This window comes from Manis pentadactyla, chromosome 4, assembly GCF_030020395.1.
Source record: "Manis pentadactyla isolate mManPen7 chromosome 4, mManPen7.hap1, whole genome shotgun sequence".
NCBI lineage: Eukaryota > Metazoa > Chordata > Mammalia > Pholidota > Manidae > Manis > Manis pentadactyla.
Window position 1 is genome coordinate 59948782 of NC_080022.1, and position 24647 is coordinate 59973428.

The 24647-nt window shown below is 38.2% G+C and overlaps 1 protein-coding gene and 1 long non-coding RNA gene across 4 annotated transcripts in view; one reads left to right on the plus strand and one right to left on the minus strand.

Annotated features, from left to right (window-relative positions):
• Nucleotides 1–24647, minus strand: part of NEGR1 (neuronal growth regulator 1) — a 922397-nt gene that overhangs the window by 502940 nt on the left and 394810 nt on the right. The gene's annotated exons all lie outside the window — the stretch shown is intronic.
• Nucleotides 1446–10391, plus strand: LOC130683365 (uncharacterized). The gene is made up of 2 exons (XR_008997037.1): nt 1446–1583; nt 9519–10391. It is a non-coding gene; the product is annotated as an uncharacterized LOC130683365 (long non-coding RNA).

The following is a 24647-nucleotide window of genomic DNA, read 5'->3' on the forward strand; positions in this document are numbered from 1 at the left end:
GTATTACAATGTTTATTAAAATATGACTAAATGGAGGACAGCAGAAAGAGCTCTGGTCAGGTGGTAGATGACATCCATTTATGACCTGGCTCAGCTATTAACCATCTCTTTGATCTGCAGCAAGAAAATAAAGTTCCCTGCACTTCAATTTTCATGTGTGTAAAGTGGGAATAATGATACCTATTCACCAGTCCTCAAGGAATTGTTGTAAATAACTCAAATAAGATGATGGATGCAAACACTTTTAACTGTAGCCATAAATAAAGCTAAGGAATAGATTCTAAGCCCTATAAAGGCAGGGACTGTTTTGGGACATCAATACCTGAAGGACCTAAGGTCAAGAAATACAAGATTAACTAGGTTATATGGATATTCAGTTACAAATTTGGAATTGGGATCTTTGTCTCAGTATAGACTCTTCCCACTATACTAGAGGTTCCCAAAATAAACAGGTATGCTTGGAGAAAAATGAAAAGGTTTAGTATCGAATAAGTTTGGTAAATGCTGAATTGAACACAAAGAAATTTAAAGCACAAATTCTGTAGTCAAATTTGGGTCCTGGTTCTGAGATTTCCTATTTGTGTTATTTTGCATAATTTGCCAAACCTACATGAGCTCCACTCAACCAGTTCCCTTGCTCATAAAATAGGGATGATTATAATATTCACATTTTATTGTCTTTTGGGTTGATTAAATATAATAGAATAAATATAAGGCACTTCACATGGTGTCTGGCATATAGTAATCAAACAGACACAACTGATGTATTAGTTGTCTCTGGCTGCTGTAAGAAATTTCCAGAAATGCTGTGCTTAAAATAACAACAAAAATTTATTAACTTACAGTTCTGTATATTAGAAGTTCAACACTTCTAAATTTTTACAGGGCTAAAAATCAAGCTGTAAGCAGGTCTGCATTTCTTTACGGAGGTTCTAGGAGCAAATGTACTTCCTTGTCTTTTCCACCTTCTAGAGGCTGCCTGCATTCATTCCCTGCTCAGAACTGGGTCAGTCCTTCTCACATCACATCACTCTGACCCCTTTTCCTATCCTTCTCCTCCACTTGTATGGACCCTTGTGATTTCAGTGAGCCTACCCAGATAATCTAGGATAATCTCTCTACTTTAAATTCAGCTAATAAGCAATCTTAATTCCCCTTTGCTGTGCAAGGAAACATATTTATAGGCTCCTAGGATTAGAACATGGACATCTTCGGAGGCCATTATTCTGCCTACCACAGATGCTATGATAAAAAATTGCAAATCATTCTTTGGAATTATTGCTCCAGAGAACACAGTTTAGAAAATGATGTATTCTACCATACTTCTACCATACTCTCTCCAATATATTTGTTAATAATGGAGTATGATTTTATATGTGAGCATGTGTGTGTGTATATATATATATATATAAATTTACTATTAAATTGAATGGTCTCATATTCTTAATAATTTCCAATTTCACTCTTTAAAATAATTTTCCTTTTTTTCTGATATATCTTTACCACTAATTATAATCATTTGATACATATGATTCAGTTCAATTCCCTGCAGTAAATCCTTGTCATTTTGAATAGGTTTAAAGGTACACAGGAGGCGGAGCCAACATGGCGGCGTGAGTAGGACAGTGGGAATCTCCTCCCAAAAACATATATACTTTTGAAAATACAACAAACACAACTAGCCCTAAAAGAGAGACCAGAAGACGCTGGACAGTGGCCAGACTGCAGCTACACCAGCGAGAACCCAGCGCCTGGTGAAAGGGGTGAGATACAAGCCCCGGCCCTGCGGGACCCGAGCGCCCCTCCCCCCAGCTCCCGGCGGGAGAACAATAGGCAGAGCGGGAGGGAGACGGAGCCCAGGACTGCCGAGCACCCAGCCCCAGCCATCCGGGCCAGAGCGCAGACACAGTACGTGCCCAGGGGGCCCTGGATACTGGGGAAACAGGGAGTAAGACCTCTGAGCGGGTGCCGAAGCTGATGCCCCTGTGACAAAGAAAAGCGGGGGCTTTTTGAAAGTCTTAAAGGGACAGGGAATTAACAGCTTGACGGAAACAACCCAGGTCACAGTACAGCAGCTGGAAATTACAGGGAAAACCGGGTGCACTAACCCCCTAGGCAACAGCTCTGAGACCCCTCAAGGAGGCAAACAGTCAAGCAGCCCCCCCATCCATTACCCCACCGGGCGCTGCGAAAGCAGAGAAGCAGCCTGAGACAAATTCTGCCCACAGAAAGGGAAATTTCTCCCTTCCGGCCGGGCAAGACACAAAGACCCACTCTACACGCAATTACCCAACACAAGCCACTAGGGGTCGCAGTTGTCCCAGTAAAGAAAGGCCAGTAGCAAGTGAAAATTTTGGCCCTCCCAGCTGACAGTCAATAGCACCTGTCAACATGAAAAGGCAAAAAAATATGATCCAGACAAGACTAACCCACACAGCTTCGGCATCTGCTACATCTTCCCCTGAGAAGGAATCTGGGGAGATAGATTTAGCCAGTCTTCCTGAAAAAGAATTCAAAACAAAAGTCATAACCATGCTGATGGACTTGCAGAGAAATATGCAAGAACTAAGGAAGGAGAATTCACAAATAAAACAAGCTCTGGAAGGACTTCAAAACAGAATGGACGAGATGCAAGAGACCATTAATGGACTAGAAAACAGAGAACAGGAACGCAGAGAAGCTGATGCAGAGAGAGATAAAAGGATCTCCAGGAATGAAAGAATTTTAAGAGAGCTGAGTGATCAAACTAAAAGGAACAATATAAGAATCATAGGTATTCCAGAAGAAGTAGAGAGAGAAGAGGGGATAGAAAATGTCTTTGAAGAAATAATTGCTGAAAATTTCCCCAAACTAGGGGAAGAAATGGCCTCTCAGACCACAGAGGTACACAGAACTCCCATGACAAAGGATCCAAGGAGGGCAACACCAAGACACATAATAATTAAAATGGCAAAGATCAAAGACAAGGACAAAGTATTACAGGCAGCCAGAGAGAAAAAAAAGGTTACCTACAAAGGAAAACCCATCAGGCTATCATCAGACTTCTCAACAGAAACCCTACAGGCCAGAAGAGAATGTCATGATATACTTAATGCAATGAAACAGAAGGGCCTCGAACCAAGACTACTGTATCCAGCACGAATATCATTTAAATATGAAGGAGGGATTAAACAATTCCCAGACAAGCAAAAGTTGAGGGAATTTGCCTCCCACAAACCACCTCTACAGGGCATCCTACAGGGACTGCTCTAGATGGGAGCACTCCTAAAAAGAGCACACAACAAAACATCCAACATATGAAGAAGGGAGGAGGAGGAATAAGAAGGGAGAGAAATAAAGAATCATCAGACTGTGTTTATAATAGCTCAACAAGCGAATTAAGTTAGACAGTAAGATAGTAAAGAAGCTAACCCTAAATCTTTGGTAACCACAAACTTAAAGCCTGCAATGGCAATAAATTCATACCTTTCAATAATCACCCTAAATGTAAATGGACTGAATGCACCAATCAAAAGACACAGAGTAATAGAATGGATAAAAAAGCAAGATCCATCCATATGCTGCTTACAAGAGACTCACCTCAAACCCAAAGATGCGCACAGACTTAAAGTCAAGGGATGGAAAAAGATATTTCAAGCAAACAACAGAGAGAAGAAAGCAGGTGTTGCAATTCTGGTATCAGACAAAACAGACTTCAAAATAAAGAAAGTAACAAAAGACAAAGAAGGACATTACATAATGATAAAGGGCTCAGCCCATCAAGAGTATATAACCATTATAAATATATATGCACCCAATACAGGAGCACCAACATACCTGAAACAAATACTAATAGAACTAAAGGAGGAAATAGAATGCAATGCATTCATTCTAGGAGACTTCAACACACCACTCACTCCAAAGGACAGATCCACCAGACAGAAAATAAGTAAGGACACAGAGGCACTGAACAACACATTAGAACAGATGGACCTAATAGACATCTACAGAACTCTACATCCAAAAGCAACAGGATACACATTCTTCTCAAGTGCACATGGAACATTCTCCAGAATAGACCACATACTAGGACACAAAAAGAGCCTCAGTAAATTCCAAAAGATTGAAACCCTACCAACCAACTTTTCAGACCACAAAGGCATTAAACTAGAAATAAACTGTTCAAAGAAAGCAAAAAGGCTCACAAACACATGGAGGCTAAACAACACGCTCCTAAATAATCAATGGATCAATGACCAAATCAAAATGGAGATCCAGCAATATATGGAAACAAATGACAACAACAACACTAAGCCCCAACTTCTGTGGGACACAGCAAAAGCAGTCTTAAGAGGAAAGTATATAGCAATCCAAGCATATTTAAAAAAGGAAGAGCAATCCCAAATGAACGGTCTAATGTCACAACTATCGAAATTGGAAAAAGAAGAACAAATGAGGCCTAAGGTCAGCAGAAGGAGGGACATAATAAAGATCAGAGAAGAAATAAATAAAATTGAGAAGAATAAAACAATAGCAAAAATCAATAAAACCAAGAGCTGGTTCTTAGAGAAAATAAACAAAATAGATAAGCCTCTAGCCAGACTTATTAAGAGGAAAAGAGAGTCAACACAAATCAACAGTATCAGAAATAAGAAAGAAAAATCACGACGGACCCCGCAGAAATACAAAGAATTATTAGAGACTACTATGAAAACCTATATGCTAACAAGCTGGGAAACGTAGGAGAAATGTACAACTTCCTAGAAAAATACAACCTTCCAAGACTGACCCAAAAAGAAACAGAAAATCTAAACAGACCAATTACCAGCAACGAAATTGAAGCGGTAATCAAAAAACTACCAAAGAACAAAACCCCCGGGCCAGATGGATTTACCTCGGAATTTTATCAGACATACAGAGAAGACATAATACCCATTCTCCTTAGTTTTCCAAGAAATAGAAGAGGAGGGGATACTCCCAAACTCATTCTATGAAGCTAACATCACCCTAATACCAAAACCAGGCAGAGACACCACCAAAAAAGAAAACTACAGACCAATATCCCTGATGAACGTAGACGCAAAAATACTCAACAAAATTTTAGCAAACCAAATTCAAAAATACATCAAAACCATCGTACACCATGACCAAGTGGGATTCATCCCAGGGATGCAAGGATGGCACAACATTCGAAAGTCCATCAATATCATCCACCACATCAACAAAAAGAAAGACAAAAACCACATGATCATCTCCATAGATGCTGAAAAAGCATTTGACAAAGTTCAACATCCATTCATGATAAAAACTCTCAGCAAAATGGGAATAGAGGGCAAGTACCTCAACATAATAAAGGCCATCTATGAAAAACCCACAGCCAACATTATATTGAACAGCGAGAAGCTGAAAGCATTTCCGCTGAGATCGGGAACTAGACAGGGATGCCCACTCTCCCCACTGTTATTTAACATAGTACTGGAGGTCCTAGCCACGGCAATCAGACAAAACAAAAAAATACAAGGAATCCAGATTGGCAAAGAAGAAGTCAAACTGTCACTATTTGCAGATGACATGATACTGTACATAAAATACCCTAAAGACTCCACCGCAGAACTACTAGAACTGATATCGGAATACAGCAAAGTTGCAGGATACAAAATCAACACAGAGAAATCTGTGGCTTTCCTATATACCAACAATGAACCAACAGAAAGAGAAATCAGGAAAACAACTCCATTCACAATTGCATCAAAAAAAATAAAATACCTAGGAATAAACCTAACCAAAGAAGTGAAAGAGTTATATTCTGAAAACTACAAGTCACTCTTAAAAGAAATTAAAGGGGACACTAACAGATGGAAACGCATCCCATGCTCATGGCTAGGAAGAATTAATATCGTCAAAATGGCCATCCTGCCCAAAGCAATATACAGATTTGATGCAATCCCTATGAAACTACCAGCAACATTCTTCAATGAACTGGAACAAATAATTCAAAAATTCATATGGAACCACCAAAGACCCCGAATAGCCAAAGCAATCCTGAGAAAGAAGAATGAAGTAGGGGGGATCTCACTCCCCAACTTCAACCTCTATTATAAAGCCATAGTTATCAAGACAATTTGGTACTGGCACAAGAGCAGAGCCACAGACCAATGGAACAGACTAGAGAATCCAGACATTAACCCAGACATATATGGTCAATTAATATTTGATAAAGGAGCCATGGACATACAATGGTGAAATGACAGTCTCTTCAACAGGTGGTGCTGGCAAAACTGGACAGCTACATGTAGGAGAATGAAACTGGACCATTGTCTAACCCCATATACAAAAGTAAACTCAAAATGGATCAAAGACCTGAATGTAAGTCACGAAACCATTAAACTCTTGGAAGAAAACATAGGCACGAACCTCTTAGACATAAACATGAGTGACCTCTTCTTGAACATATCTCCCCGGGCAAGGAAAACAACAGCAAAAATGAACAAGTGGGACTATATTAAGCTGAAAAGCTTCTGTACAGCAAAAGACACCATCAATAGAACAAAAAGGAACCCTACAGTATGGGAGAATATATTTGAAAATGACACATCCGATAAAGGCTTGATGTCCAGAATATATAAAGAGCTCACACGCCTCAACAAACAAAAAACAAATAACCCAATTAAAAAATGGGCAAAGGAACTGAACAGACGGTTCTCCAAAAAAGAAATACAGATGGCCAACAGACACATGAAAAGATGCTCCACATCGCTAATTATCAGAGAAATGCAAATTAAAACTACAATGAGGTATCACCTCACACCAGTAAGGATGGCTGCCATCCAAAAGACAAACAACAACAACAAATGTTGGCAAGGCTGTGGAGAAAGGGGAACCCTCCTACACTGCTGGTGGGAATGTAAACTTGTTCAACCATTGTGGAAAGCAGTATGGAGGTACATCAAAATGCTCAAAACAGACATACCATTTGACCCAGGAATTGCACTCCTAGGAATTTACCCTAAGAATGCAGCAATCAAGTATGAGAAAGATCAGTGCACCCCTATGTTTATCGCAGCACTATTTACAATAGCCAAGAATTGGAAGCAACCTAAATGTCCATCGATAGATGACTGGATAAAGAAGCTGTGGTACATATACACAATGGAATACTACTCAGCCATAAGAAAAGGGCAAATCCAACCATTTGCAGCAACATGGATGTAGCTGGAGGGTATTATGCTCAGTGAAACAAGCCAAGCAGAGAAAGAGAAATACCAAATGATTTCACTCATCTGTGGAATATAAGAACAAAGGAAAAACTGAAGGAACAAAACAGCAACAGAATCACAGAACTCAAGAATGGACTAACAGGTACCAAAGGGAAAGGGACTGGGAAGGATGGGTGGGTAGGGAGGGATAAGGGGGGGCAGAAAAAGAGGGGTATTAAGATTAGCATCCATAGCGGGGTGGGAGAAAGGGGAGGGCTGTACAACACAGAGAAGACAAGTAGTGATTCTACAACAGTTTGCTATGCTGATGGACAGTGACTGTAAAGGAGTATATAGGGGGGACCTGGTATAGGGGAGAGCCTAGTAAACAAAGTATTCGTCATGTAAGTGTAGATTAATGATTAAAAAAAAAAAAAAAAGCAGTTCCTGTGTGGTGACCTCTAATGAGTTCTACACAATGATATAAAGGGCATATAAAAGTGTAGGCAAAGTGTCTGTTTGTGTTTATACAGAGGATCAAAGCCTAATTTGGCTACCCCAAAAATGAACTAAGATACGATATGAAAAAGAACTTCCAACATCAGCACTCTCGGAAAGACTCATGACAGAAGATGATCAGCAAAAAAAAAAAAAAAAACTCCAACAAAGATCCACGCACTGTCACAGGTGTAGATGCACTCATCCCACCAGTTCCTGGACTTGCCATGGGAATGATGAAGGAGTTATCTAAGCTGGCCTGTGCATACAGTAAAACAAAAATTGGACTGGATCTATACTGTTGGAACTCAACCAAGAATTAGGAGAAGTGCAAATTGTAGCACTCCAAAATCTTACAACCACAGACTATTTATCGTTAAAAGAACATATGGGATATGAACAGTCCCCAGGAATGGGTTGTTCTAGTTTATCTGAAATCTCTCAGACTGTTTAAGTTCAGTCGGACAATATCCACCATATCATAGATAAGTTTTCACAAATGCCTAAGGTGCCTAACTGGTTTTCTTGGTTTCACTGGAGATGGCTGGTAATTACAGGTATGCTTTGGTTAGGTAACTATATTCCTATTATGTTAATGTGTGTGCACAATTTAATTAGTAGTTTAAAACCTATCCATGCTGAAGTTACTCTACAAGAAGATATGTCAAAGAAATAATCAATCTTCCCAGGTTTTCCTCTGCCTGCTACTTCTATAGCTTTTCTTCTTCCTACCTAATCACAACCTTTAAATAGAACTCGTGCCACATGTCGAATTTACCGAGTATCATAATTCTTCCAAGTGGTAAAGACACCTCAAGACAAATGCTGGGCATAGAAGCCACAGGGCATAAATATGCAAAGAAGTAAAAAGCTAACCTTTTCAAACAATAAGGCTTCTCTCTCACTTACCAACTTAACATTTCCCTGTATGGCCCCGGAAGATGACTGGTTAGCCAGAGACGGGTAAGATTCCTCAAGGGAGGAACAACCTAAGACAGGCACAGTCGCAGGGGGGCCATCAGGTGAGAAATTGGGGATCAACAGAGGTGAGGCTTAGAACCTCCCCCCTCATGTTCTGAGAGAAATCTTCTGCATACATGGATGTTTACTGCCCCCGTCTAGCTCGGATTAACACATAGTCTACAGGCACACACCTGATCATCTACATTTGCTCTCTTACAACACTAAACTCTGTTTTCTACCTTTATCTCGTATCTACCTACTTCAGCATTTTATTAAAAATAATAATAATAGAGAAATGTGGTATCCACATATAAATCAAGTTTAAAAATCAAATGAGTATTCATATTTGAACTGACTGTGTATAGTTCATAATGCATGAACAAAACCGAAAGCTTCTGTGATGACTGCCCTTGCACTGTTCACCATGTAACTTATTCACTATGTAAGAATTTGTACTCCATGTAAGAATTTGTTCGTTATGCATCAGAAGATTGGAGACTGACGAAAATTAGGCTTGGGGTGGATTAATGATTGTGCATTGAGTATTGACCCCCCTATACAGAAATTTATTGTGGTTAACAACTATTTGATCAATAAATATGAGAGAAGCCCTCACAAAATATATATATACATATATATATATATAAACACACTTCCAATTGTAAAATAAATAAGTAACCAGGATGGAATGTATATCATAAGGAATATAGTCAAAATATTGTAACAACTTGGTATGGTGATAGCTGGTACCTAGAATTATCATGTATATAAATGTTGAATCACTGTGTTGTACACCTGAAACTAATGTAATGCAATACTGTTGTCAACTACCCTTCAATAATAAAAAAAATAAAAAAAAAATAAATAAATAAATAAATAAAGGTACACATTAGATCCTAAATTCAAATATTTCTATTCTTATATTTACTAAAATGTGGAAGCAATGCCTTACATTTTCCACTCTTATTTAGAATGGACAAATAAAAGAAGCCAGTGCTTGTAAACCCATATTTTTGGGTGATATTCCAGTGTTCTTAATTTTGGATTTCCCAGTCTTAGAGATTAGATTTTGAAGAATGAGACAGTATGTTAAACTGAAAGAAGACTCAGTGCCAAATGACATGCTTTCATCAACTGATTAGAATTTTTTTCTATTCATTTTACCCTGATTTCATTTCTAACTACTTTCTTTTTAGCTGTTCAGCACTTTCTAATCTTTTAAAGCAAAGGAATGGATGGCACATACACACAAAAGGAAAAATAAATAGAGCTGCCATTCCTGAATTTCACTATTTTGCAGTCAGGAATACAGGGTTATAAACTCTAGTAACACAAAGTATTTCCTTTGAGTAAAAGGGAAAAAAAAAAACACTAATAACTATGAACTAAGTACACCCTTTGGTGCATGCAGGACAAACAATATTTTTCCTGGCATGTATCTAATCCTTCAGAGGTAAAAGCTTCTCTGTGAAGAGTTGATCACAATACCAACATCTTCTGCCATTAACATAACAAATGCTAAATTTAAAACAAAGACATTTTCATTTCAACAATATGAGAAAATTATGAGATATTTCTGGCCCATGGGACCAGAGTTTATCGTAAACCTAGGATGTGCTTCTGAGACACCAACTCTGAGAATTAACTCCTTCTGAATGAGCCCAGACCACTGCTGTGTCCTGTAAGACAGACAGTGGTCACCCAAAAGCATGGGACTCTGAGGCTACAGACAGACTTCATCCAACCTTCACTTCACTTCAACAGAAAAATTTAGGTAATTGTTACATTAATGCACAAGGAACCTTATCCTTTTTTATTTTTCCACCTCTTTTTCAGAGAAGAGGCAAATGAGGTACATTTTTGCTGTGAATGGATAAATGAACTGGAAATACCACTTGCATCTGGATTTCCAAAGTATGCCAAAGTAATCATAACATTTCTGTAGGCTACCTCTCAGTAGACATGAGAATGTACAAATAATATTCATAAGGAATTTGACAATTTAACAACAAAAAAGAAACTAAACCAAGCAAATAGAAACAAGTACAGTTTCTCATTAACTAGAACTTTCGGAAATTCATGAAAAATGAATAAAGGATCTTCATATATACTAAGTAAATATGAGCTTATAAAATTCTATACTGTGGTTTTATGCCACCTTCTTCCATATTAACTTCTCAAGAGTGTTGGATGCTTCTGAGGATATGGTACAGGTCCAGGCAACAAAAACCAGGTGCTATAAAGTATTATTAAATTCATTTTATCATCCCACCTTTCATATGATTTTAACTGTACTATTGCTTGGTGCTGTCACTCCCATTTACCATTAAATCGAAGGCCCTTCCATCTCTCCTATAGAAATATAGGGGTGTTAGCACAATTTTATAAGCATACAAATACTACAGAACTACAGTATTCAGTATTATGGAAATATATGATTCTTCCTAGAGAAAAAAATTTGCATCTCTTACTGACTGTAGGAATTGGGAATTACTGCAATGGAGTCACTCTCTCAGTTTCTATTTCTCTTTATTTGTTATTTATGTCATCATATGAAAAAAATAAGGAAAAAGTTTTGCTTTTGAGTAATCCCACAGAGAGACCCATAATGCTATCATTTTACTATGAAATCAGTGACTATTGCTACCTGTTTTAACTGGTGGATTTATTTGCTCTTGTGTTCTCATTTTGGTTATTGGTAGTGACTACCATTTTGTGTATAAAAGTATTTTTGGCTGCTCTTAAGTATTTTCTCTTCCTTCAGTTGACATCCAAGTTTTTCCAGCAATATAGTCTATAATTAGTCTGTTTGTATGAAAATCAGACGCCAGACAATGAAATCTATTTTTTTAATTGTTTTGTTTTTCAGACTGGAAGGTGATTGGTCTAAAATAAAAAAGGTTGGCACGAATCTCATTAGTTCTCATAAATAAATGGCTGGGTGGCATTTTTAACACATTTGGGTTTGACAAGAAACCTTTTTGTCATTACAGAGTTGAAAAACAGCATGGCGTATGTGTTTTTCTATGTTGTGCTATCATTCCCCCCTCCAGAAACTAGAAAATAAATGGAAAAATAGGAAGTTAAAGAAACAAGCAGGTAATACTTATCAAGATGTTGTTTGATACATCTATTTTTTAAATAAGAAATTAGAGCAACAAAGAAGAGGAGAAACTGAGGAGTTGAAATGAATGATCTTTTCAAATGACTATAAACACACATACAAATCTCTTAAGTCTTTCATTACAAATAGTCATAAATAACATTGGTTATTGAGTACTGACTTTATGTCTAGTACTTAACACATTTCATCTTTCAGCTCTTAAAGTCATTCCATAACATAGGTTTCATTATCCAAAGCCCCAAAGGGATTAAGTGTCTCAATCCTGAGTTCACACAGCTACGGTGGAGGGGCAAGACTCACATTCAGGTCAGTCTTAGACCAACACGTCAGCCCTTTCTATTGTGTGAACCTGTGCATGGCATCATAATTCAGCAGAAGCTATTTTCTCTACAAAACTTGGTTCTACTAGCTGACTCTTATCAGTTATGCCAGAAAAAAATAATTCACTATGAAAATATTTATTAAATATAAATAAAACACACTGTCTGTCCTCACATGGCTTACATTTTAGCCAGAAACACAGATAATTAACCAGTAATAGACTATGATAAAAGGGTGAAAGGGTCAAAAAGGACTCAGAAAAGGGATGATTAATTTTCCTTGGAGGAAAGAGGAAGGTTCAAGAAAGAACAAAAACACAGAGGTGTGAAACCAGGGGACAGCAAATGTTTAATATATACATAGGGTAGGGCAGGCAAGAGGAAGAGAAGAGCAGGTACAAAAGGCACTGCTGCTTCAGGAGAAGCCCAGAGGGGGGGCCTGCCATCTTGGCTGCCCTACTTCCTAGAGAGAGCTTCAAACTCTTATCACTTATTTAGAAACCTATATATACTATTTGATGTTACCATAAGTCTTTATTAATTTTGTAATTTTAAAAAACAAAGTACATAGTGAAAATCATAATGAATCTTATTAGAAACAAAGTGTCTTATAGTCTTCCTACTAACAATCTCAAGAGGAAGCAACAGACAATTTGGTAGCAGAATTCTAGGTGGTAGGGAAATCCTTAACAAATACCCATTCATCATGAAACACTGAAAATATAAAGAACGCATGCAGACCCATCAGGTCAAAATACCAAAACCCAGAGACTTTTTCCAATCCTAAATACACACATTAGATAGACTATTCCAAGTGATAGGCCTCGTGTGTTTTATTCAGCCATATGCAAAGTTTTCACTCTGAGCTCAAGCCAAGAGGTTCCTTGGGCCTATGTGTGATGGGCAATTTTTGATTATTTTATTGACAATAGGAGTCTGGGAAATAGAGAACTCTTCTCAGTGTTTCATGTGCATGCATATGTCCTTTGCATCTGTAGCTGTGCTGATGTTCTTGGTCTTATGCAGCAGTCAGAGGACTGAGTCCACCCTTGATAGAATGTACTATGAAGTGCTTGCCTGTGGCTACTCATAAATATCACTGTGGTGATGATAAGGAACACGAAGTATGGCAGTGGGACAAGAAGAGAACTGAAAAATTATGGAGCATATTAAATTGAACTGGTCTAGTTAGTTATCTTTGTATAGCAACATAACATTTTAATAGTAAGTACAACAAATAACCCCCATTCTTTCAGAAGGTGATGAGCCAGAAGGCTGATCCCTTTGCTTATCTTAAAGGAACAAAGCAGGATATAATTTTACTTCTGAAGTATATAGTATTTCCTATTTGGTTAACTTCATATTTTAAGCCTTAGGTACCTTTCAAGAAGTTCCTGTGAATTCAAAGGGTATAGGGATTCATACATTCCCTCCCTTTGATCTTGATAAGGCCGAACCAATTTTTTAACTAGATTCAAATGCAAAAATAAGTCGTATATTTTGGCAGAGTGGATAAGAAACCACTCTTTAGAAAACACAGATTGAGTTAGGTTGCCTTTAAGGGACACCTTGCTGCTGTGTACTGCAAAGTTAAAAGGGGAACATATCATATGTCAAAGACAAGTGGGCTGTGTGAACTGCAGCTCAAAAGCCTTGCAGTAACACAAACACGCCAAGTCTCAGAAAGTGGGGCAGTGTCTCCTCTGGAGAAGGAGGGAAAAAAAACACTCCAAGGCACGCAAAGCTGACAACTCTCCATGAGAGACAGAAGAGCCAGGGAATGGCTTCTGCCTTCAAATAACTGTTCAAACGCTCTGCAAGGCATCTTCATTAGCTAAATAAATACCTCTGAGAACAATTTTTATTTGTCCACAGCAGACTAAAAGTAAATATTTCCAGGAGTCTTTAGAAGGCCAGAAGCTTCAAGGGTAAATTTATGTTACTTTGAAAAGTACACATAGCTTTTCTGTTTAAGATGCTCTTTTTAAAAGAGAGTATGGTATGCTGCCCATTAAAAAAAAGTGAGTATGTCAAACCTAAAAATTAGTGTTTTTCTCTCTGTGTTATTCAGACATTTCATTCTTGGTCACTCAAACCTGAATTCTCTAATACACTCAAAGACTGACTCACTTCACTTCATTTTATTGTTTGCTCAGTACAGACTGTATAACAGCCAAAGATTAAAGGTCAAGTTTATTGATTAAAACCTATGGTAATGAAGGTTCCATTAATTCAGGGTAACTGACCCCCACTGTGGCTTAATACACATGGAATTTTTCTAAAATGGAGTGACTTTGACATAAATTAAAATATCATAAGACTTACACAAAAATATTACTAGTTACAATTTTAAAATTAAAGTGCTTATAATCACAAGTTAAACAACTTTACCTCCACATCTTTTCCTCCCTTTCCACAGTGTCCATTCATTGAGGTGTAGACTATCAAAATAGTTTCCAACCGGATTTTCTTTCTCAAGTCCTTACATCATAATTTTGTGTTCAGAGATATATTACCATGCACAATATTTCAAGAGGACAGCCTTGATACTGGGGTTCTTCACAGAGTTGAAGAATGAACTTCACAAACTCTCAAGGTAGGAGAGCAAGGTAGAGGCTTTTATTTAGAGAGAAAGTGAGAGGACAGAGCTCCTGGCTCAGGCCAGGAGGGAATAGGAGAGTCCCTGGTTGTGCCGTTGTCTAGGGGTTTTATGTGCAATTGAGGACTTTCAGGAATGGGGGTAAAGGGCTCGGGGTACAGATTTGTTGAGTGGTCCCAGAATGCTCATTTTTGAGGAGTATCAGAAAAAATTTGCTGCTCTGATTCCTTCTCAGGATAGCAGCTTCCCTCTGGGAGCATATCAATGAAGACCTCCTGCCCTGCCCCCAAGGTGGGCTGGGCTGTTGCCTGTTTGCTGAAGAGTGTGTTAAGAATGTTACTTCTTGACTTCTTGGGCTGTTTATAGTTGGGCTTGCTTACCAAATTAATCCTTTGCCCAGGTTGCAGATTACTTGATTAGGATTAGAGAAGGAAACACAGCAGATAGGTAGTTAAAAATAAACTGGGCATTTTAACAGGCTAAGGTAAATTTTACAATGTCATGATCTAACTGATACAGTGAATTCAGGGGTTATGCTGAGGTACTTCTCTTCTCTTTATCTGTGGAACACTCAAACATTCCAGGCTAAATTGCTTCTGGCCTTTTGAGCTTTAACTGATTTCACTGAAGAATGTCTATATTTCTAGTCTGGTATCTTTACCCTAGAATATTAGTGTGACCCTGATTTTGCGTAATGCTTAACACAGAGTTCGATAGGAACTTCTTTGAACATTGTTACATTGTTCTGACTGTAATTATCTTGCATTTCTTTTTTTCTGGAGGCCCTCAGCCTACTCTGCCTAAACCCATGGTCTCTGTCTCAGCCTCACAGTAATACTAGAAAGTATTCAACACGATTATTATACAAATTTATCACTGACATTTCAGTGGATGAGTGCTGACAGATGCTACCACGTTCACCATTGGTTGACCTTTTCTGGCTTCTTAATGCCAATAACAATATCACAGGATCCACATGATAGTCACTCTTCCCCAGGGAAAAATATCAAAAGGCAACAAATTTTAGATATGTTCTCATGGTTTTTATAGTTAACCCATCCCTTGACTTGAAGTCATATAGCCTCATTTTGGCTGGTATAACAGCTATTCTTTAGGAGGAAAATGTCCCTCAATAGACAAACAAACAACAAAGAGTCATAACCACATCAGCCAAGGAAGCCTGTGTCAGAGTTTGAAGAAATTTATATTTCAAAATCTGAAACTTACTTTGTCGATCTTATCCATCATTCATTATTTCTTTATAAGATATGACTGTGTCTCAACTACTGCCAACTGCCAAGACTGTGGAGTTGGATGGATAACTCTAAAGTTTCCTTATGAAGATACTCATGACGGCTGCTTTCTGCAGCAGCTTCTTAATCTGAGGAAGCTCCCAGCCGTGGTTCCCCAGGGCTCTCTGCTTAAACTCTCGGCAGCTGCTTCTCTCAGCAATGAATGGCTCCAGTCAGCAGTGCACCCCGCAATTATAGCCTCCTATAGCTGCTCCCCAAGAGTCCCATTGCTCCTCACAGGCTCGCACAGCCTCCAAAGCATCTTGATCTCTCAGCAGCTGCACATTTGAGCATTACTTCGTCAGCACCACCTCTAAAGGACATCTTATTGCTGTGCTCTAATGGAGCCATTCCCACAATCTGAAGAGCTGGTCCACTTTATGGAAGCAGGCTATGTATAGGAATAGGAAGACATCCTATTCTAACTGCTTCTTCAGCACTTACAGTGTCTTCAAGTAGCTTCTCATTGAGCTCTGAATGATTTATTATGTATGCTAAGAGTAATTTCCTATTTCCTATAGCTAACCATCACTTGCTGCCTTGTAATCAAAACTCAAGCCCCTCTCCATACCAACTACTTCACCCCCAAAATTGGGCATGATCTTCTGTGGGGAAAATGAGAGTTTCTATGGCCAGCATCCTCATCTGCCCCTAAACTACTTGATGTAATTGGCCTACCACTAGGTTTATGCTTATACACCTATTGCCAAAGAGCTATGATTGACTGAGTCACCACATAAAGAGCTCTGTCCAGTGCTCTGGGTAGAGGCAGAGATGGAGGTAGATTATGGATTTTGTAGACTACTAATGTAGACATGATTCTAATACTCAATTTATGCCAGGAGAATAAAACCGGGTATAAACCCTTTTACCCCAAGAACATTCTGTTGTCATTTCTCAGTCTCACTCTGTAGTGAACTTGCCAAGGACTGCAACCCTCAGGCAACACACCCTCCATAAAAAGACCACTGCCTTCATTTGTACCCTGCATGGGCATCTGTCCTTGCCCCTGTCTCACATTAGTGCACTCATTTGCCTCCTCTCAGTATTGCCCCACCAGTCTGTAAGTTCCTTATTCTTATTTGTGGAACTTTGTTTTCCTAATACCTAGAACAATGCTTAGCACAAGGCTAATACTTACAGAATGTGCCTACATTGCATTAGAGTTAGTGTCCAAAGTCAGGTAACTAGTTTACTGGAAAAGAGCCCCAAATTGTTTTCCATTAATTTCCCCCCAAGGCACAGGTGGAGCTGTGAAAATCAAGGCCCAGAATATTGTTGGATAACTCATGGTTCCCAGAGTAAATACACAACTGCAGCTCTACAGCTTCTCTTTAGGTTATTTTTCCTAAAGTTACAGTCTGTATGGATAAAGAAAGACTGCTGTTTCCACTCATGCCATTGTGTATTTGTACCCCTAATATTCATTAAGCATGCAACTGAAATGTTAATGATAATTGCACCTAAAAAGCTAATAAACAGAAGCCCAAGGCTCACATAAATGCCAACATTTAATAATTATGCATTCTTTTATCCTTTCTCCCTAATTTATCTTACATTCTGATAATTAGTTTAGTAAATCTGAGATACCAATATATGTGTAATTAATTTTAAAATTTGTTTTTAAATTTGCCTTTTATACTCAGGAATGAGATATATTTTTTCCAGAATGTAAAGAGGTAATTATCATTATATAAAATGGTTGCCTATACAGAGGATAGAGCTTAAAACATACCTCTTGAGGGTATTTAGTTTGAAAACACTTGAAATCTTAGGAAGAAGTGGGTATCAGTCAGGATCCAGTCAAGAAAATAGAAATCAGTTAAAGTATTTCAAATAGTCTGGGTTTAAGACAGAATGATGTTTACATAGGTGATCAAATGCTAAGAAGCCAAAGCATGTGAACATGAGGAAATTCAGTCTGAACAGGAAGCTACTGCTGGTCCTACAAGAGGTATCATGACCAGGCTCAGAGTCGGGGCTGTTGCGCTACAGGAGCCCCATGGGGAAACGGACTGTCCAGTGGAAGCTGGAGCCAAGGAGGTGAAAGGTCTTGCAGGAGTGTTGCCTGTGGCAATGTGAGAAGTGGGGAAGAGCCTAACTTCTCCCTTCCTCAATCTCCAATCTCTTGATCTCTTGCCAGTGTCTCTTACTGGGTTAATCCTGCCAGAAACCAGGAAACAGCAGTCTGGGAACATACCCAGGGAGGTCAACCAATTCCATTATACAAAGCTCAGCAAAAGAGGCACAAAGAGTGGCTCTGAGATCAAATAGGCAAAAATACTGCCATCACATCTTTCCTTAATTTTAGGTAGTAATTACTTTAAAAAAAAAAAAACATAGAATACTTTCCAGTTATTGAAGCTCAACACCTTAACACTGGTATAAATGTATTATACTCTTCATATGAAATTTCTCCACAGGAAGAATAATTTAATTAACATTTTACAATTAACTTTATTTTACATATTCTTAAATAAAAATCACTTGGAATCAATAGGAGTAATATCAATTGTATCCCAATTCAAAGAGAAAGAGGACAGGATCTATCTGTACATTACTAGTTCACTGGGAAAAGAAAGACTGTAAAATCTTTTGAATACCTACTCACTCTCAATCAGACAGTGAGAAGAATTTCTCATGTTTCTAATTGTGTCTTTTATTTTTTTTACAGTGATCCAGAAAGCTGGGTATTCATGTTTATTTCTCAGAGAATGAAAATGAGTCTTAATGAGATGGAGACTCTTAACCAAGTTCATATAATTTACAAATATCAAAGCTGGATGGCACCTGAGGCCACTCTAATCCCTCTGCCCTGATAAATGACCGAAGACTGGTTTAAATGAGTTTCAGAGGATGAGACTGCCTAAACCATTACTGAATGGAAAACAAGAAATCCAGAAGAATGTCATCTAGTCCTTGACCAGCTTGTACTGCTAAGGGGCTTCATTCATTCACTCTATCATTTATTAAATATTTATTTCGGCCCCAAGTACTTGCCAGTCCCTCTACTATTTACTAAGGGTAGGGCAGAAAGATAGGTAAGATCCATACTTTCTTCATGGAGCTTGTAAAAACCTGCTCTGCACTGGAGAAGTAAAGCAGGTGTGCATCTTTTCTATTAGTTTAGTACTCCCCATCCTGGGGTGTTTTTTTTTACCCCAGCAGACATTTAGACCTTGGTAATGTCTAAAGATTGGGGTGTTACAACCAGGGAATGTTACTGATGTCTACAGTATTTTAAGTCCATTCACGGTGCTACAACAAAATATCATAAACTGGGTGTTTTATGGTTTATAAACAGCAAACATTTATTTCTCACAGTTCTGGATGCTATAAAGTCCAAGATCGTGGCACTAGCAAATACAGTGTCTGGTGAGAGCTCACTTCCTAAATGGCCATGTTCTTCACTGCTAAAACCTCACATGGTGGAAAGGGGCTGAGATCTCTGTGAGATCCCTTTTATGAGGGCACTAATCCCATTCCCGAGGGCTCTACCCTCATGACCTAAGCTTTTCCCAAAAGTCCTACCTCTTATGCTATCACGTTGAGTATTAGGTGTCAACATATGTATTTTGAGGGGACACAAACAGCAGACTGCATCCAAAGATTCCCCTAAACATACTACAATATACAGGACACTTCCTCTCCTCACACACACACACACACACACACAAACGCACAATAATTATTTGGTTCAAAATGTCAATGGTGCCAAGGTTGAGGAACCCTGTTTTAGGCATACAGGAAGGTATCTTTATTTTTCAGTGTGTATGTTTGTGTGTTTTAGTTTTCTATTTGCTGCTATAAATCACTACAAATGTAGTAGCTTAAAACAACACAGATTTATCTTGCAGTTCTGTAGGTTAGATGTCCCATGCAAGTCTCTCTCTCAGCACAAATCAACATGTTGACAGGGCTGCATTCTGAAGTCTCTAGCAGAGAGGAGAACCCACTGCCTTACCTTTTCCAGCTCCTAGAGGCTGCCCATATTCCTTGGCTCATGATCTCCTTTCTCTGCCTTTAAAGCCAACAATGGTGGGTTGAGTCCTTACATCCCATTGCTCTGACCTACTCCCACAGTCTTATCTTCCAGTCTGATTCTCTTCATCCTCCCTCTTCTACTGTTAACGACCCTTGTGATTTCATTGGATCCATCTGGATAATCCAAGACCCTAGTGCTATTTTAAGGACAGGTGTTTGCTGTCTAAATTCCCCTTGGCCATGTGACCTAACATATTCACAGGTTCCAGAGAGTGGGCTGTGGTCATCTGTGGGGACCTCTACCTCAAGAAGGAATGCATGTGCAATGTTAAGCAAAGGTATTTGCACAGAGTAGGCATTGAATTAAAATGGGACCATACAAGTATTTTTTTAATTAAACACTGAATTAATCCTATATGTCCTTTTAGCAATACCTTTAAATGAAAAGGTCATAAGCAGAAGGAAAACAATATGAATGTCTTGCCTAAATCTGCACTGATAACTAGCTCTGAAATACGTCCCTCTTCAAGTCTTCAACATGTCATTTTAAAATGTGTCCATCCACCAACTTGCTCAAATCAAAACCTGACAGAATCAGTGAAATACCAGGGAGGAAATTCTAATTGTGTTAGTTTTGGCCCTTTTAAGATGTTAACCCCTTACTTGAATTTGGCATTAGGAAATCTTGGCTATAATTTTTGTAGCTAACTCTGTCCCATATAAAGTTTTCTTTTTTTCTTCCACAAAATAACATTGCTAGGAGAAAAAAAAAAAAAGTAAAATGCTGCTATCCCATTTATTATCTTTTCACTACAATATGCAATCATTATTCTACATTTGTGAAAACATGGGATTAGCAGAGGATAAGGATGTTCGGACCTGGAATGAAAATAAGCAACCTCAGCCATGAATGCCTAACTAATCCTTTTAATTTAAAATTTTCCTGTTATGTCAGCATTCCTGGTGTTATGTCCTAAAGATAGCATCAACACATTAACTCACAGCTTAAGCAAAGTGACTGGCATAAAGCCAGGGTGAAAGAAGTATGTACCTATATATACAACAAATAAATCTCTATTGAGTCACCAACATTTGTCAGGCACTTTCCTTATATTTGGGAGTCACAAAGGATTAATATCCAGTCCTCATCCTCAAGGAGTTCACTAGGGTTCTTACTGGATTCCAAACATAAATTTAGGGAGTTCCTGAGCATTCTGCTCACAAAAAGAAGTTTGTAAAATGTTAAGGGTATGCTAAGGTCTAGAGACTGGGTCTGTAGGTTCCATCAGATTTTCAAAATGGGTTCAGGAGAACAAAATATTTAAGAACTACTAGTCTAGATATAAACCAACTATAATGAGTTAGAAAGCTTGGACAGCTTAGTGGAGATGCACGGTCCAGTTTCCTGAGTCTCTCTTCTGCTAATCACTAACAAGAAGATGCTGAAGGGATGGGAAATGAAGTGCTGTAGAGCAGAGGGACATGGGAGCACAGAGTCACTCTCCATTTCTCCAAACTGAACTTGGCAAATCTTAAGTGTGTCCATTTTCCTCTTGGCACTACACATAATTAATTCTTATTGTTCTATGACAAATCATAAGATAAACAATATCATTAGTAGATTCAAATTTTTGCCTCTGCTAAATTGTACATACATAAAGGTTATAAGGGGTGTGTCAATTAGAATTTAATGAAAATGGCAAAATATTAATTGCCTTAGGAGCAATTTCTTAACTATACACATAATTTGGGGAAGAAAACAGTAAAATTCTTTTACACATTAAATCCTATTGCAATGATTTCCAAGGAGAAGACAAATTATTTCACCAGACTTAGATTTTATTTGCAGGATTTCTCAAAATAAGTGGACCAGCTAACACTTGGTAATCTTTTATTTATAAAGAGATTTTCATACTGATAGTGTGTATTGCATTGGGAGTTGACATGTATTACAGTTATTTTCTTTGTTTCTTCAGAAAAAAGTAAAGATACTCCAAGATAGGCAACAAATATAACTATTCCAAAATACAACACACAAAACTCAGAATTATGATCAAGAAAACTAAAATACGATCAGTTTGAGCTTTGAGATGCTTATCAAACTATGTGCTTCAAGAACTAGAATAAACATCCATTAATTATTGAAGGGTCTCTTAAAGGGCAATAAATCTTTCTTAAAGGTTTAATTACTTTAAAATATTGTCAAACTGCATTTGAGCTATGTGTTGCCAAAAACAGAAATACTCCTTTACTTAGTCTCAAAATGAATGATAATTATTATTCCATTTCTTATACAACCAATTCTCAGATATTCTTTTGTTTAATTCTTGTCAACACGATTAGCAATTTACGACTTAAAAAGAAGTGCAAAGGAAGAATTACTCTTCATCAACACTGACCATAAATGATACCAGCCTTTCATTTCATTGTCCCTCTCCCGTCACCCTGAAAAAATTATCCAACTCATGAGCAGATCAGGATACTGAGGTAGAACCTTCATTGCTGCCATAAATTCACCAGTTAGCACAGATGCTTACTTAAATTCCAATAGTCCCCTTACAAACTAGAAAGCCCAGAAGTTTTCATGGAAGTCCGTTCTATAGGAAAAAGGGGTGACTCAGATGGAAGCCAACAGTGTTCAATATCTATCAACATTACTTTCCTTGTTCTTTCCTACCTTCCTCTCATTCACAAATAATGGCATATTTAATGTTTATAAGAAAGTACCATCAATGTATTCATTCCCTGTGTGTATAGTAAGCAGTGCATTATGTATTTTTGTGCAGTTGATCTATGATACTGCTCTAATGTAAGATCTTGAGTTACACAATATATAAAACTTCACGGACTACTTTTGGTTAGAAAAATATGATCACAACACTTACTGCTTTTGCAAAGAAAAATAATGTTCATTGAAAACTACCTTCACATTGTCATAGTTTGGGATATTCACTGAAATGCGATGGAATTTAATATGCAGGATATTTATTAGAACATACCCTTGTAATAGAAAAACCCTTGTAGAGAAGGAATAGGAAGGAGACAGGATCGAATAGAGCAAAATAGAGAAAGAAGTTGAACTGTAGTGCACACTAGTCCCAGCCTCTGCTGCTCTGGAGCTGAAATGGCCTCTCAGGGTTATCACTTTGGGCTGAAGGAGAGAGGCCCTTATACTCCCTGCCTTGCCTCAGTCATCAGATGATTGCCCTAGGCAGGGCGTAACTTTGGGCAAGGAGGCTATCCCTGAAAGGCTGATCACTAAATGCTGTCTGATGACACTGCCAGCAACTGGAAAAACAAGCCCATCCTTGGAAAGGGAAGTGTGCCACCACCCCATCTATTACAAATATCCTAGGTAAATCAGATATCCTGAGGAAATGAGAATACCCTGTGGAAGTTAAATACATTTGAGAGGTTATTTTGGTCAGAGTTAGGTGCTAGTCAAATAGCCGTCTACTTTGCCTAGAGAAACTAGGGTATAACTCCCTCAAAAGGCAGAAGCTGACTGACAAACATTTCATATATATATATATATATAGTGTGTGTATGTGTGGCTTAGAACAACATACATTTATTACCTCCATTTCTGCCCATATATATCTTAACTGGCTCCTCTGTTCACAGCCCCTCAGAAAGGGGCTGCAATCAAGGTTCCAGCTGGGGTGGTGTTGTGCATACGCATTTAAGTATCTTTACAACTTAGGCTTTAGACATGGACTCGAAGTAGAAACCATCCCTATCATATATTTAAGTGGGCAGCATTTACATTTCATGATTCCTATCATTACAGTACTGAGGGTATAGAGAGCTCCGGCTTCATAGCAAGTCCTCCAGTCTTATACTTTTTCATACTCGTGAACAAGAATGGTTCTTGTACTAAATGCTGTCCCCCATGATATGAAACACTGAACAGTTAGGTAGCTTGATTTATGAGTACTATGTTATGTGTAGATATATACATATTCAGCTCAGTTGGTGAAAAAAAACATGGAGATAAATAAAACAACATACGATTATTATCTCAGTTTCTGTCCAGGTACATCTTAACAGGGTCCTCTATTCAGAGTCTCCACAAGGCTACAATTAAGGTTTTGACTGGGGCTAAATTCAATAAAATTTGCAGAGTAAAGACAAGAAGGTACTACTGTGTAAAAATTACTTTGCATAGTGCCACAAGTGTTGCACAAGTGCTATGGAGTTTTTCATTTTTAACCTAACTTTTTTGTCCTTTCAAATCAAGAGAAAATGATCACAGTGGTCGTTTTCTGTTTGTCTGTTATCTGTCTTTTGGTTTCTGACTGGCACAGGCCTTAAAGATCTTCAGATCTGAGTCTTCCTTTTCCAAATGGGAAATCTAAGTTTAGAGAGGCTTGACAATTGCCCATTTCATGAGGGAAAACTGAGGATTGTTCCATTCATTGGTATTCATAGCTCTAAGAAGTCAGTTGCACCAACAGATTTCCCATGCACAATGTCTGCAGTGGCAAGGCCCTTTTATTATACCCTATCTACAATGATTTTTTTAACAGCTCCCTTGAGGACAAAATTGCACAATTAAGGATGAGCTTTGCTTTTACCAGCCAATGTGTGTTGGATACCAGTGATTGGTATCATTTTCTCTTAGTTGCTAAATATCTTTATCTTGGTGAATAGACTTGACAAATTGTTAGGCAAAGAGCATCTACTTCAAAA